The sequence below is a fragment of the Prorops nasuta genome, unplaced genomic scaffold, assembly GCF_024137725.1.
Source record: "Prorops nasuta isolate Cenicafe-Biocafe unplaced genomic scaffold, Cenicafe_Pnas_1.2 PNAS00013, whole genome shotgun sequence".
Lineage (NCBI taxonomy): Eukaryota > Metazoa > Arthropoda > Insecta > Hymenoptera > Bethylidae > Prorops > Prorops nasuta.
This window is the reverse complement of record NW_027116810.1, coordinates 5,824,869-5,831,792: the sequence shown is the minus strand read 5'-3', so window position 1 is coordinate 5,831,792 and position 6,924 is coordinate 5,824,869.

The window sequence follows — 6,924 nt, the reverse complement described above, 5'->3', positions numbered from 1 at the left end:
ACTTTTAGTCAAGTTTACTGTATGGGGCATTAAATATCACAACTTAAGAAGCCTCCTTATTACTGTTTTTCACTTATACAAATAGTTGAAACGGAATTGATCAAATCGATTAACAAAATTTTTGGGTTAAGCACAGAATATACCTTTCATGCTGATCAAAAAGTTGTAAATTAAAGTAAAAGGATTTATGTTCCTTCCTATTCAACAAAGTTCATTGTTAGATTGCAAAGAATGCTCTAGATTCCACCATTACCTCCCTATTCTTTGATATGATTTCTTATTGAATTCGAAAATGGAGGCAGAGGAATGCTTAGTTTATTCTATGATGTGAAAATTCATCAATGGGATTGAAGTGCCCCTTGAATACAATGTAAGTCTCCACATTTGATAATCCCATTATGGAAACTGTAAGTAAAACCAATTTCTATTTCTTTCTTAAGGACGATTGTAATTCCAAATAAAGCCTCTAAGATTTTCGTACACCCATCTCTCTCGTTGGTTATCATAACTGAGTACGAATTACATAAAGTCTATTTTAGATATCTGTTAGTCAATTGGATGTCTAAAGATGTCTGTAAGATAACTTTTAGTCAAGTGTACTGTTTGGCGCCTTAAATATCACAACTTAACAAGCCTCCTTATTAGTGTTTATCACTTATACAAATTGTTCTAACGGAATTGATCAAATCGATTAACTACATTTTTGGGTTAACATAGATTATACATTTTATGCTGGCCAAAAAGTTGTAAATTAAAGTAAAAGGACTTAGGTTCATTACAATTAAACACAGTTCATTGTTAGAGTGCATAGAATGCTATAGATTCCATCATTAACTCCCTATTCCTTGATATCATTTCTTATTGAATTCGAAAAAGGAAGCAGAGGAATGCTTAGTTTATTCTTTGATGCGATATTTCATCATTATGATTAAAGTGCCCCTTGAATACAATGTAAGTCTCCACATTCGATAATCCCATTATGGTAACTGTGAGTAAAACCAATTTCTATTTCTTTCTTAAGGACGATTTTAATTCCAAAAAAAACCTCTAAGTGTTTCGTACACCCATCTCTCTCGTTGGTCATCCCAATTGAGTACGTATGACATAAAGTCTATTTTAGATATCAGTTAGTCAATTAGATGTCTAAAGATGTCTGTAAGATAACTTTTAGTCAAGTTTACTGTATGGGGCATTAAATATCACAACTTAAGAAGCCTCTTTATTACTGTTTTTCACTTATACAAATAGTTGAAACGGAATTGATCAAATCGATTAACAAAATTTTTGGGTTAAGCACAGAATATACCTTTCATGCTGATCAAAAAGTTGTAAATTAAAGTAAAAGGATTTATGTTCCTTCCTATTCAAAAAATTTCATTGTTAGATTGCAAAGAATGCTCTAGATTCCACGATTAAGTCCCTATTCTTTTATATAATTTCTAAATGAATTCGAAAATGAAAGCAGAGCAGTGCTGAGTTATTCTATGATGTGAAAATTCATCAATGTGATTGAAGTGCCCCTTGAATACAATGTAAGTCTCCACATTCGATAATCCCATTATGGAAACTGTAAGTAAATCCAATTTCTATTTATTTCTTAAGGACGATTGTAATTCCAAATATAGTCTCTAAGATTTTCGTACACCCTGTAATGGATTCTTCTACCACGATGGGCTGATCGTGATAGTTATCTTCCTATTACCTTCGGCCGTCCTTACATTCGGTACTTTCAGGGCGCCAGTTGGTCGTGTGGGTGACCAACAACCCAGCGTTAACATAGGGGTCTTACCCCGCCATTCCAATCGTATGCATTTTCCAATGGGCTGATTGGTAGTGCACAGAGGACGGTACGGAAGCCTGGTTTGCTCAGTGTGCTAGGTCGTGGAGAGAGGGGAGGGTCCCTTACAGGTAGCCCGAGCCTCGCGACAATAGACACATTCTCCCACCCACCCACTCACACATGTGAGAGGAGGTGAGGAGACGAGAACATTATCGAGATCTTTTCTCATAGGGGACTGTCAGGGTGGCGCATCCACACAATGCCCAAGTCCGCGGTGCCATGCGCGTTGCCATGGACTTAGCGGCGGCACCCAGCATGCAGCAGAAACCGATCATACCTGCACAGGTCCCTTATGCATCGATAGCATACAGTGTGTTCGTTGCTTAGGGAGCAAGCTCACCTCACGCACACGGACACACTCATCGGTGAGCCGGTGTGGTGTACGTCCGCCTTGCGCGACGTCCCAGGCCCGACCCACTCTCTTATTTCCCCCTCCTCAGGGGACTAGAGAATTCGCCTTTTCGCAGGAGTCCCTGTGCCCACTTCTCCTCGTCTCAAGCCGCCAAGTTACTTGGCACAGCCATGCCTTGCTCGCTTGGTCGGCTTGGACTTTTAAGTGGAGCGCCGTTCTTTTCATCGGGTCTTCTGACGGTCCACTGGGATGTTCCTAGACGGTACTTCCTGTCCACTCGGAAACCTATGCACCGAGTCGGTAATGTAAGGTTTGAAATAACCACTACTAATCGTTAGCTTCTCTTTAATATCTTTATTAAATCCGGTATCTTGATACGTAACGAGAGAAACTCGTTACAACCCATCCCTCTCGTTGGATATCCCAATTGAGTACGAATGTCATAAAGTATATTTTAGATATCTGTTAGTCAATTGGATGTCTAAAGATGTCTGTAGGATAACTTTTAGTCAAGTGTACTGTTTGGCGCATTAAATATCACAACTTAACAAGCCTACTAATTACTGTTTATCACTTATATAGATAGTTCAAATGTAATTGAACAAATCGATTATCTTAATTTTTGTGGTTAAGCACAGATTACTCATTTGATGCTTACCAAAAAGTTGCAAATTAAAACAAAAGGATAAAAGTTACTTCCAATCAGACATAGTCCATTGTTACAGGGAGTAGAAAACTCCAGATTCCACAATTGAGTCCGTATTCTTGGATAACATTTCTGATTGAATTCGAAAATGGAAGCAGAGCAAAGCTTAGTTATTCTATGATGTGATAATTCATCGATGTAATTGAAGAGCCTCTTGAATAAAATGTCATTCTTTACAATTAAAAGTCTAATAATGGTAGATTTATTTGACACATGTTTGTTTTTTGAAAGGAACATCGTAGCTTCATATTAAACCGCTAGGTGTCTCATTAACGCAACTCTCTCATTAGTTATAAATGATCCGTAACAATACAAAATCGCGTTATATCTGTTTATCACTTATACAAGTAGTTCAAACGGAATTGAACAAATCGATTAACTAAATTTTTGTGGTTAAGCACTGATAATTCATTTGATGCTGACCAAAAAGTTGTAAATTAAAGCAAAGGATTTATGTTCCATCTAATCAGACACAATTCATGGTTAGTGTGTATAGAATGCTCTAGATTCCACCATTAACTCCCTATTCTTTGATATGATTTCTTATTGAATTCGAAAATGGAGGCAGAGGAATGCTTAGTTTATTCTTTGATGCGAAAATTCATCAATGTGATTGAAGTGCCCCTTGAATACAATGTAAGTCTCCACATTCTATAATCCCATTATGGAAACTCTAAGTAAAACCAATTTCTATTTATTTCTTAAGGAGGATTGTAATTCCAAAAAAAGCCTTTAAGTGTTTGGTACACCCATCTCTCTCGATGGCCATCCCAAATGAGTACCGAGTGACATAAAGACTATTTTAGGTAGCAGTTAGTCAATTGGATGTCTAAAGATTTCTATAAGATAACTTTTAGTCAATTGTACTGAATGGGGAATTAAATATCACAACTTAACAAGCCTCCTAATTACTGTTTATCAAATATAAAAATTGTTCAAATGGAATTGAACAAATCGATTAACTAAATTTTTGTGGTTAAGCACTGATAATTCATTTGATGCTGTCCAAAAAGTTTTAAATTAAAACGAAAAGAATAAAGTTACTTCCAATCAGACATAGTCCATTGTTACATGGAGTAGACTGCTCCAGATTCCACAATTGAGTCCCTCTTCTTGGATAACATTTCTGATTGAATTCGAAAATGGAGCAGAGCAAAGCTTAGTTATACTATGATGTGATAATTCATCAATGTAATTGAAGAGCCTCTTGAATAAAATGTAATTCTTTACATTTAAAAGTCTAATAATGGTAGATTTATTTGACACATGTTTGTTTTTTGAAAGGAACATTGTAGCTTCATATTAAACCGCTAGGTGTCTCATGATCGCAACTCTCTCATTAGTAATAATTATTTCATAACTATAAAAAATCGCTTTATATCAGTTTAACTCGAATACTAGTAGTTCAAACGGAATTGATCAATTCGATTAACAAAATTTTTGGGTTAAGCACAGACTATACATTTTTTTCTGACCAAAAAGTTGTAAATTAAAGTAAAAGGATTTATGTTACATCCTATTCAACACAGTTCATTGTTAGAGTGCATAAAATGCTCTAGATTCCACGATTAACTCCCTATTCTTTGATATCATTTCTTATTGAATTCGAAAAAGGAAGTAGAGCATTGCTGAGTTATTCTTTGATGCGATAATTCATCAATGTGATTAAAGTGCCCGTTGAATACAATATAAGTCTCCACATTCGATAATCCCATTATGGAAACTGTAAGCAAAACCAATTTGTATTTATTTCTTAAGGACGATTTTAATTCCAAATAAAGCCTCTAAGTCTTTCGTACACCCATCTCTCTCGTTGGTCATCCCAATTGAGTACGAATGACATAAAGTCTATTTTAGATATCAGTTAGTCAATTAGATGTCTAAAGATGTCTGTAAGATAACTTTTAGTCAAGTTTACTGTATGGGGCATTAAATATCACAACTTAAGAAGCCTCCTTATTACTGTTTTTCACTTATACAAATAGTTGAAACGGAATTGATCAAATCGATTAACAAAATTTTTGGGTTAAGCACAGAATATACCTTTCATGCTGATCAAAAAGTTGTAAATTAAAGTAAAAGGATTTATGTTCCTTCCTATTCAACAAAGTTCATTGTTAGATTGCAAAGAATGCTCTATATTCCACCATTACCTCCCTATTCTTTGATATGATTTCTTATTGAATTCGAAAATGGAGGCAGAGGAATGCTTAGTTTATTCTATGATGTGAAAATTCATCAATGGGATTGAAGTGCCCCTTGAATACAATGTAAGTCTCCACATTTGATAATCCCATTATGGAAACTGTAAGTAAAACCAATTTCTATTTCTTTCTTAAGGACGATTGTAATTCCAAATAAAGCCTCTAAGATTTTCGTACACCCATCTCTCTCGTTGGTTATCATAACTGAGTACGAATTACATAAAGTCTATTTTAGATATCTGTTAGTCAATTGGATGTCTAAAGATGTCTGTAAGATAACTTTTAGTCAAGTGTACTGTTTGGCGCCTTAAATATCACAACTTAACAAGCCTCCTTATTAGTGTTTATCACTTATACAAATTGTTCTAACGGAATTGATCAAATCGATTAACTACATTTTTGGGTTAACATAGATTATACATTTTATGCTGGCCAAAAAGTAGTAAATTAAAGTAAAAGGACTTAGGTTCATTACAATTAAACACAGTTCATTGTTAGAGTGCATAGAATGCTATAGATTCCATCATTAACTCCCTATTCTTTGATATCATTTCTTATTGAATTCGAAAATGGAAGCAGAGGAATGCTTAGTTTATTCTTTGATGCGATATTTCATCATTGTGATTAAAGTGCCCCTTGAATACAATGTAAGTCTCCACATTCGATAATCCCATTATGGTAACTGTGAGTAAAACCAATTTCTATTTCTTTCTTAAGGACGATTTTAATTCCAAATAAAGCCTCTAAGTCTTTCGTACACCCATCTCTCTCGTTGGTCATCCCAATTGAGTACGAATGACATAAGGTCTATTTTAGATATCAGTTAGTCAATTAGATGTCTGTAAGATAACTTTTAGTCAAGTTTACTGTATGGGGCATTAAATATCACAACTTAAGAAGCCTCCTTATTACTGTTTTTCACTTATACAAATAGTTGAAACGGAATTGATCAAATCGATTAACAAAATTTTTGGGTTAAGCACAGAATATACCTTTCATGCTGATCAAAAAGTTGTAAATTAAAGTAAAAGGATTTATGTTCCTTCCTATTCAACAAAGTTCATTGTTAGATTGCAAAGAATGCTCTATATTCCACCATTACCTCCCTATTCTTTGATATGATTTCTTATTGAATTCGAAAATGGAGGCAGAGGAATGCTTAGTTTATTCTATGATGTGAAAATTCATCAATGGGATTGAAGTGCCCCTTGAATACAATGTAAGTCTCCACATTTGATAATCCCATTATGGAAACTGTAAGTAAAACCAATTTCTATTTCTTTCTTAAGGACGATTGTAATTCCAAATAAAGCCTCTAAGATTTTCGTACACCCATCTCTCTCGTTGGTTATCATAACTGAGTACGAATTACATAAAGTCTATTTTAGATATCTGTTAGTCAATTGGATGTCTAAAGATGTCTGTAAGATAACTTTTAGTCAAGTGTACTGTTTGGCGCCTTAAATATCACAACTTAACAAGCCTCCTTATTAGTGTTTATCACTTATACAAATTGTTCTAACGGAATTGATCAAATCGATTAACTACATTTTTGGGTTAACATAGATTATACATTTTATGCTGGCCAAAAAGTTGTAAATTAAAGTAAAAGGACTTAGGTTCATTACAATTAAACACAGTTCATTGTTAGAGTGCATAGAATGCTATAGATTCCATCATTAACTCCCTATTCCTTGATATCATTTCTTATTGAATTCGAAAATGGAAGCAGAGGAAAGCTTAGTTTATTCTTTGATGCGATATTTCATCATTGTGATTAAAGTGCCCCTTGAATACAATGTAAGTCTCCACATTCGATAAT